This window comes from Eurosta solidaginis, chromosome 1 (assembly GCF_040869045.1).
Source record: "Eurosta solidaginis isolate ZX-2024a chromosome 1, ASM4086904v1, whole genome shotgun sequence".
Classification (NCBI taxonomy): domain Eukaryota; kingdom Metazoa; phylum Arthropoda; class Insecta; order Diptera; family Tephritidae; genus Eurosta; species Eurosta solidaginis.
Window position 1 is genome coordinate 229,148,264 of NC_090319.1, and position 7,416 is coordinate 229,155,679.

At 41.2% G+C, this 7,416-nt stretch overlaps 2 pseudogenes; one reads left to right on the forward strand and one right to left on the reverse strand.

Annotated features, from left to right (window-relative positions):
* Positions 1–349: 349 nt before the first annotated feature.
* On the reverse strand, positions 350–4,693 carry LOC137240099 (plexin-A4-like; annotated as a pseudogene).
* On the forward strand, positions 2,627–3,346 carry LOC137249093 (PHD finger protein 7-like; annotated as a pseudogene).
* Positions 4,694–7,416: the final 2,723 nt, after the last annotated feature.

Sequence of the window (7,416 nt, forward strand, 5' to 3'; positions counted from 1 at the left end):
AATATAATGTACATTTAAACTCGGCATACATATGTACATACGTTGGTATAAGTATATGGACAGTCAGTGCACGGAGTTTAACGCATTGGTAGGTTTGCTAACTTTTCTGGCCCATTTTCATTTTCTACTACTACTACCACCGAGGCCCAAAATCTACCAATGTTTCAGTATTTTCGCACTGCAAACGTATACTGCGATAATTTTAAAATATTGAATTGCCGAGCCCACCCAACTAACATTAGGAGGCGATACTGACCAAATCAGTCAATCTTGAAAAATTTCTGAAGAACTTAAACAGGAAATAAATTTTTGAGTAGAGAAATATAGTAACTGAGTACGCGAATATTTTCTGCGCTATTTTTTCAGTTTTTTTTTTTTTTTGAATAATTTGAAGGAAAACAAAAAGTTTTACGTAAACGATAACATGCCGAAATCGGTTATTTTTTGGCAGTATATTTGGTATTTTGGAATATTGTTGTTGTGATTAGACGTTTTGGTGCATGTTTGTCAGTATCTCACACTCATGATACAGGAAAAAAGTGAGTACCGTATAGGCATACGCTATGTAGGTATATACAAATGTACATGTAATTTTGTCTTGTTTACGTGTTTTAAAGTGTCATTTCCCAGAAATGCGCGTTATTTGTTTTACAAGACATTATTAATTGTTTGGTACAAATATGAACGGTAGCTTTTGTTTTCTTGGTGAAAACTACCTACTACTACTATTTCCATTTTAGAATTCCGCTCACTGGTACCAGCATACCAACGGCAAAGGCAAAGGAAAAAAAAAACGCACATTCATATGTACATACCCGTGTATAGAATGTAAAATTCCTATGAATTGAAACAACGGGAAATGTATACAATGATTTTCCGTTCTTTCATTTCATTTTTTACTACGACGTGGCCTGGAGTAATAACGCATAAAAAATTAACATTGCTAGTTTAGACATTATGGGCAAGCCAAGAGGTCTTCGCACAGCCAGGAGGCATGTGAATCATCGCCACGATCAGCGTTGGGCTGATAATGATTACAAAAAGGCGCATTTGGGAACACGATGGAAGGCTAATCCTTTTGGTGGAGCATCTCATGCCAAACGCATTGGATGACTTTTGCCCGCTATACATTTTTCAATGAAATCACCAAGCAAAGTCTTAAGTATGTCAGTACAATATTCTAATTTTGATTGCAGTGTGACCATAATCAGGGAAGCTTCATTGACTCGCTCACGCATAGAAAAATAGCGATTGGATTCCAATGTTCGTATGAATAGCAGTAAAAAAAATTTTTTTATTCATAACAAGTTGCCCCAACAGGCGTAATAGTTCGGGCCGCTCCCATTGCAATACGATGTGGTCCTCGTGATTTGGAAAAAGAATTTTCATGGCACATGTACGATCGTCTAAAAATGGTATTCCACCAGATGTTAGATCACCAGTTAAGTCAGTCATGTCAGTTTGAAGTTCAGCAAATGCTTTCTTGCATGCTGCCGCGACTCTTAAGTTCTAATATAGCCATTTGTTTTTGCATATTTCGTAAAACGCGAATCGATTCTGATGTTTTTTTTTTACGCAGCCAGAAGTGCAACAAAAATCATGACTACCACCGATGAATAATAGAAGATTCTTACTTAAGTCATGCATCATATTTGGGGATGCATAGCTAAGGATTCCTATCCGATATTCCAAAGACTGACCAATATGGACAATGACTTCTGGTCCTGATTCATTGTGGGATTCAGTAGCTGACTCTAGTGGCGGGCGACAAGTCGATTGTTGACGTGATAATGAAGTTATATTGCAAAGGCCTTTACCAATACGTACTATTACATCAGTTTCTTTGCAGGAACGATCCAAATTGCGTCCATTAATCGTTAAATACTCGCTTTTATAATACTTTATATGTTCTTCGAAATTAAAATATATTGGATTGGGATAAAGCTCGAAATTACTTTTATGTTTACTAGAGAGATTTTGAAGTTGCAAAACATTATCCATAAAGAATCCATGTTTAAGAAGCCCTGGAGTTTCAGCGTCAAGGACGTCGTTATCGGTGTCAATTACAGGTGAGTAGCATATCATATCTGTAGCTGACTCAACCTTGCACTGACTATAATATATATTATTTTTATGGCCTGGACCTGTAGCTGACTCAACCTTGCACTGACTATAATATATATTATTTTATGGCAAACATACATTTTAGGGCTCTGAATATCGTTGAATTGAGTTCCCGTCACTGAAATTTCAATTCCGCCAGCGGGTATGCCTCGGGGAACTTTTAATTGTCCTCTAGGGCCCGAAAAGACCTGCTCAATTAGGGGAGCAAAAACGTATTTAAAGTTGTATTCGCTGAATTCACGTTGCCCATTGTCAAATAACATTTTCAGTCGCCCTTCAACGATACATGGTGAAGGAGCTGTACGACATACTGCTTGTGTAACATCGACGCTTAATATCTCGCAGGGCAAATGACCGTTGACAAAAACTTGTATTCTCGCCTGCATTTAAATACTCGATTCTGCATTTAAATACTTTCCAATTAGCCGAAGAACCTTTTGCTAGCCACTTTAATAAATATTTTGCACAATTCGAATAATAAAAAGAATTGAATGCACTAAAAATGAAGAGCGAACTGTGCGGCTCAGCCCGGCAAAGTAGTGTGTTATATGGAGAATTCCTTAAGAAAAGTGGGAAGGGAGTTCATACACATTGTTTGTATTTATCCTCTGGCTTAAACAAAGTGGTAAGGATAATGAGGGAATACTTGGGTTTCTGCCTAGTGATATTGCAGCAGAACGTAAACGCGTTGCAACAATTCAATGCATCTACTGTGGTAATATGCGTGCGAATATTGTCTGCTGCAAAGTGCGTTGCTATCGAAACTTTCATATGATATGTGGCATTGATAATGGTGCTATGAATCAATTTCTATATACATTTCGGTCATTTTGTGATCGACATGTACGAAAAGTACCTACACGTCCAAAACCCACAGAAAATTGTTATATTTGTTATGAGAGCCTTTTCGCTGAAAGTAAAAGGGTTTAGAGCTGTAAATATTATACGTGCCCCATGCTGTAAAAATGGTTGGTTTCACAAGTATTGTTTGCAAAAATTCGCCAAAAGTTCTGGGTATTTCTTCAAATGTCCGCTCTGTAATGACTGCGAGAAGTTCAAAGCGCATATGTCGTTCTGGGGTATTTTCGTATACGACAAAGACGCTGAATGGGAGTTGGTGCCCAATGCGTGTGCAGAACTGCTAGAAAGACCCAGAGTATGTAGCGCAGAGATTTGCCATAACAAACGTGGACGGGAACAGCAACTACAACAAATCCCTTAGTTTATTGTACAACATGTGGATCAGTGGCTGTACATCGCAGTTGTGTGCGCGACCAGAGCAATACATTTGATTGTGAAAATTGTAAACAAATACTTTCTAACGCAGGTAGTGGGCGAGAAAGTTTAAGCTCACAACAACAAAATGACAGTCAAGACAATGAATGTTCTCAAATTGTACAGGATACTGAAAACTTAGATATTGATGTATGCGACAGTGATAGCGAGGTTGAGATAAATAAAAATACTTAAGAAAATGGCGATGTTTCTCCTGTTAAAGATAACATACTAAGACGGGGTCAGGCTGACGAAGATGACGAAGTTATAATACCTCATAACTCGTACAAAAGTGAAACAGCTAAACTACATGTAAATAAAGCAGAAAGAAGTGAGATTGTAGGATAAACTAACACACTAAATTGTAATATTAATGAGGTCATAAACACAAAATGAACTGCAGTAAAACTGTGAAATTTAGGTGTATTGTTACCGATAGTGACTATAGTGGTCATGAAGGTCTTGTAGACACAGCTGACTCGAGGAAGCATGTGAAGGCAACCCGTACAAGGATTTCAACAACGCAAACACAAACCCATGATATACATAACATTACAACTTGTATTGCGCAACGCACGCGTCGCAAGTCAATGGCTTTTCGACCACCTTCGCTCGATGAACCACTTACTAATTCCTCTGATGATGTTTACAATGATGCTAGTATCAGAATTAACTCCTATACAGCACCCAAAAGCTATCAGGTTTTTCAATATGATGATGACGAAAATGAGTACCCCCAGAAACAGGGCCATATTGCGGCTTGAAATTTGTAATTTTTGGTTCCACGAATTCATAGTCTTCTTTCGATTCACCCCTGTAATATCCTATTTGAACAACGATGCGTCCGTTACGGTACAATTGAACACCGTGGCTGTCCACGTTACACACACTTTCCTTTGTATGAATATAATTCTGTTGAAACGGCATACCACTTATACCAGCAATTCGTATTCCCGAATAAATATCGGTGAAAATTTTACCTAAATTTATTCCACGTATTGTGATATTTGTACCACCTTCCCATGGACCAGTTTGCGGATAAAACGAATGAATTTCAGGATTAGGGCACGTTTCCATACGATTTAGCCAATCAGTTTTTCCTTCGTTATTTTTATTGCACTGTTCTTCTACTTCACACGTAATTGTAGATGAATAATCATCTACGTTCGCATTTGTATACGTTCACGCTCTTCATCTTCTACCTACCCTCAGCAAGCAGGTGATTAAATTCTGAATTTCCCCTTGTACCAATACCCAGTGGGTTACTCTTTCTGACCAAATAATGAGTTATCATATAATTTAAGCAACAAGGCTAGTCAGATATGACTCCTCGTAATATTCAAAAAACTGAATATATAAAGTTTTCCAATCACCCTGGTGGAATCCTCTTCGCATCTAATGTGGTTACTTTAGGTGATTGAAACTCTTCAATCATTTTCCAGTCAGCTTTCTGAATCGTGGCTGACTATCTTTGACTATTAAGATGATAAGCGTTCTAGAGGGTCTGTTCTTCTTTGTTCTTTTCATCACTGACATAAGTAGTTGCTTTTTATTTGCAAATTATTTAATCTAAAAGCATAAGGAATTTAACCGTGCTAATATCTGGGGCAGATGAGTTTTCTCATCCGCGGTAGGCTTGCGATGTGCCTCGTTGCGCGGCAACGAGTGTAGCTGATTTCTGTGGCAGAGCGGTTCACCCTTCTGCGTTAGACTTTTCTGCCGTCCTCGTTATGGGATAGCGAGTGAATTTGGGTTTGTTTTGAAAATTGTAAATAAAATAGGCCGAAGGCCTTTGTGTCTGTGGCAGATAGCGGATCTGCGTTAGGGCTATTCTGGTATCCTCGTTATGGGATAACGAGTGAGTGGTATGGTGTCCTCGTTCGGGGGAGCGAGTCGATTGTGGGATATTTTCTGGTGCCCTCGCTCTGGGTAAGCGAGTGAATTAGGGTTTGTTTTTGGGCCTCGATAGGAAGGTGGAGTTCGGAAGGGAGTGAGGGAGAGGAACGGAGGGATTGTTATGAGGAGCTATTGGCCCTCTCGCAATCCATCTCCTCCGTTGGAAGAAGGATCAGTTTGACCAAAGGTCGTCTGACTTGACACTTCTCTGTTATGAGGTCGACTACGCGAACTCGGTTATCTTCGCCGGGGTGTACGTTGACGACTCTACCTAGCCTCCACTCGTTGGGAGATAAGTTGTCCTCTTTGAGGACAGCGAGATCTCCCACTTTTATATTTTCTTTGGGATACTTCCACTTCACTCGTTTTTGAAGTTCGGATAGATATTCCACCTTCCATCGTTTGCAGAAGGTGTGATGGAGGGCTTTCAGTTTCTGCCATCGATTGATCATTGAGGCAGAGCTCTCACTGGCATCTGGTTCTGGTGGAGCCAGCAGGTGGCTGCCGGTTAGGAAATGTCCTGGGGTTAGTGGTTCCAGATCCGTTGGGTCATTCGACCCTGGACTGAGTGGGCGCGAGTTGAGGCACGCCTCAATCCTGCACAAAAGGGTTTGGAACTCCTCTATGGTGTACTTATGGGGAGACGCGATCTTTTTGAAGTGGCTTTTGAAGCTCTTCACTCCCGCCTCCCACAAGCCGCCCATATGTGGAGCGCCGGCGGGAATAAAATGCCAAGTTAACGCTTGATGGCTATACTTGGAGACTGTTTTATCTCGGCTTTCTTCCAGGAAGGCTTTGAATTCCGATCGTAGAGATCTGGAAGCTCCGACAAAGTTCGTACCGTTGTCGGAGTAGATGTTCTTCGGACATCCTCTTCTCGCGATAAAACGCGAAAAGGCCGCGAGGAAGCATGGGGTGCTAAGGTCACTAGTGGCTTCTAAATGGATGGCCTTCGTGGAGAAACAGACGAAAAGGCATACGTAGCCTTTTGACAGTCGACATCTCCTACCGCGGTAGCTTTTGATGTCGAAAGGCCCCGCAAAGTCTACCCCGGTATTGGTGAACGCGCGTGTAAAAGTAGTCCGTTCGCAGGGAAGGGTACCCATAAGTTGGGACTGTGCCTGCTTTCGATGAATAATGCAGGTTTTGCAATTGTGAATGACGGCTCTGATCATGGTCTTGACAATCGGTATCCAGTATTGGGTTCGGATGAGACGGAGCATGAGCTGGTTCTCGCCATGCAGGGAGTCATGATGAGCCATCATAACTGTAAGGCGAGACAGCCTACAATTGTAAGGCAAGATGATCGGATGACGCTCGTTGTATGACATGTCTTTTGACGCCCCTAGACGCCCCCCTGTTCTAATAATATCATCTTTGTCGATATATGGGTTTAGTGACGGTATTTCACTCTTTCGATCGATAGGTTCCCTGTTTTTCAATTTTAAATATTCTATCCCGTAAAATTGTTTCTGGCAGACTCGTATTAATGCTTGAGTCGTTGCCTTAATCTCATCGGCTGAGATTATGCACGACCTTTCGTGGAACATTTCTTTAGTTTTTGGGTGAGTTCGTTTATAAAATCTCCTAACATAGGATAGAACCTTCAAAGCCTTGGGTAAATTTGAAAAACGATCGAGAATATCTACATGATCTACCCTTGTCGTGGCATATGTTTGTGCCCTCTTTTCCTCAACGGACGTTTTGTATTCGGTCTCTTGTGCTGGCCAGTGGGAATTGTCTTCTTGCAGCCAAGAAGGTCCCTGCCACCACAACGAATTGTTGGTCAACTCTGATGCAAGTAGTCCTCTGCTTCCTAGATCCGCTGGATTAGATTCTGAGTCCACGTGAAGCCAGTCCTTGCTACCGACCATATCGATGATCTTAGTGATTCGGTGTGCGACGAAGGTTGACCAGGAACAGGGCGGCTTTCTTATCCATGCGAGTACGATGGTTGAATCCGTCCAGAGGTGAACTTTTACGGGTCCCAAATGAATATTTCGGAATATTGATTCCATCATTTCTGCGAGAAGCACGGCGCCGCAGAGTTCTAAACGTGGAAGCGAGATGGTTTTCACTGGAGCTACTCTGGTTTTTGCTAAGAGTAAGTGAATGAAAACC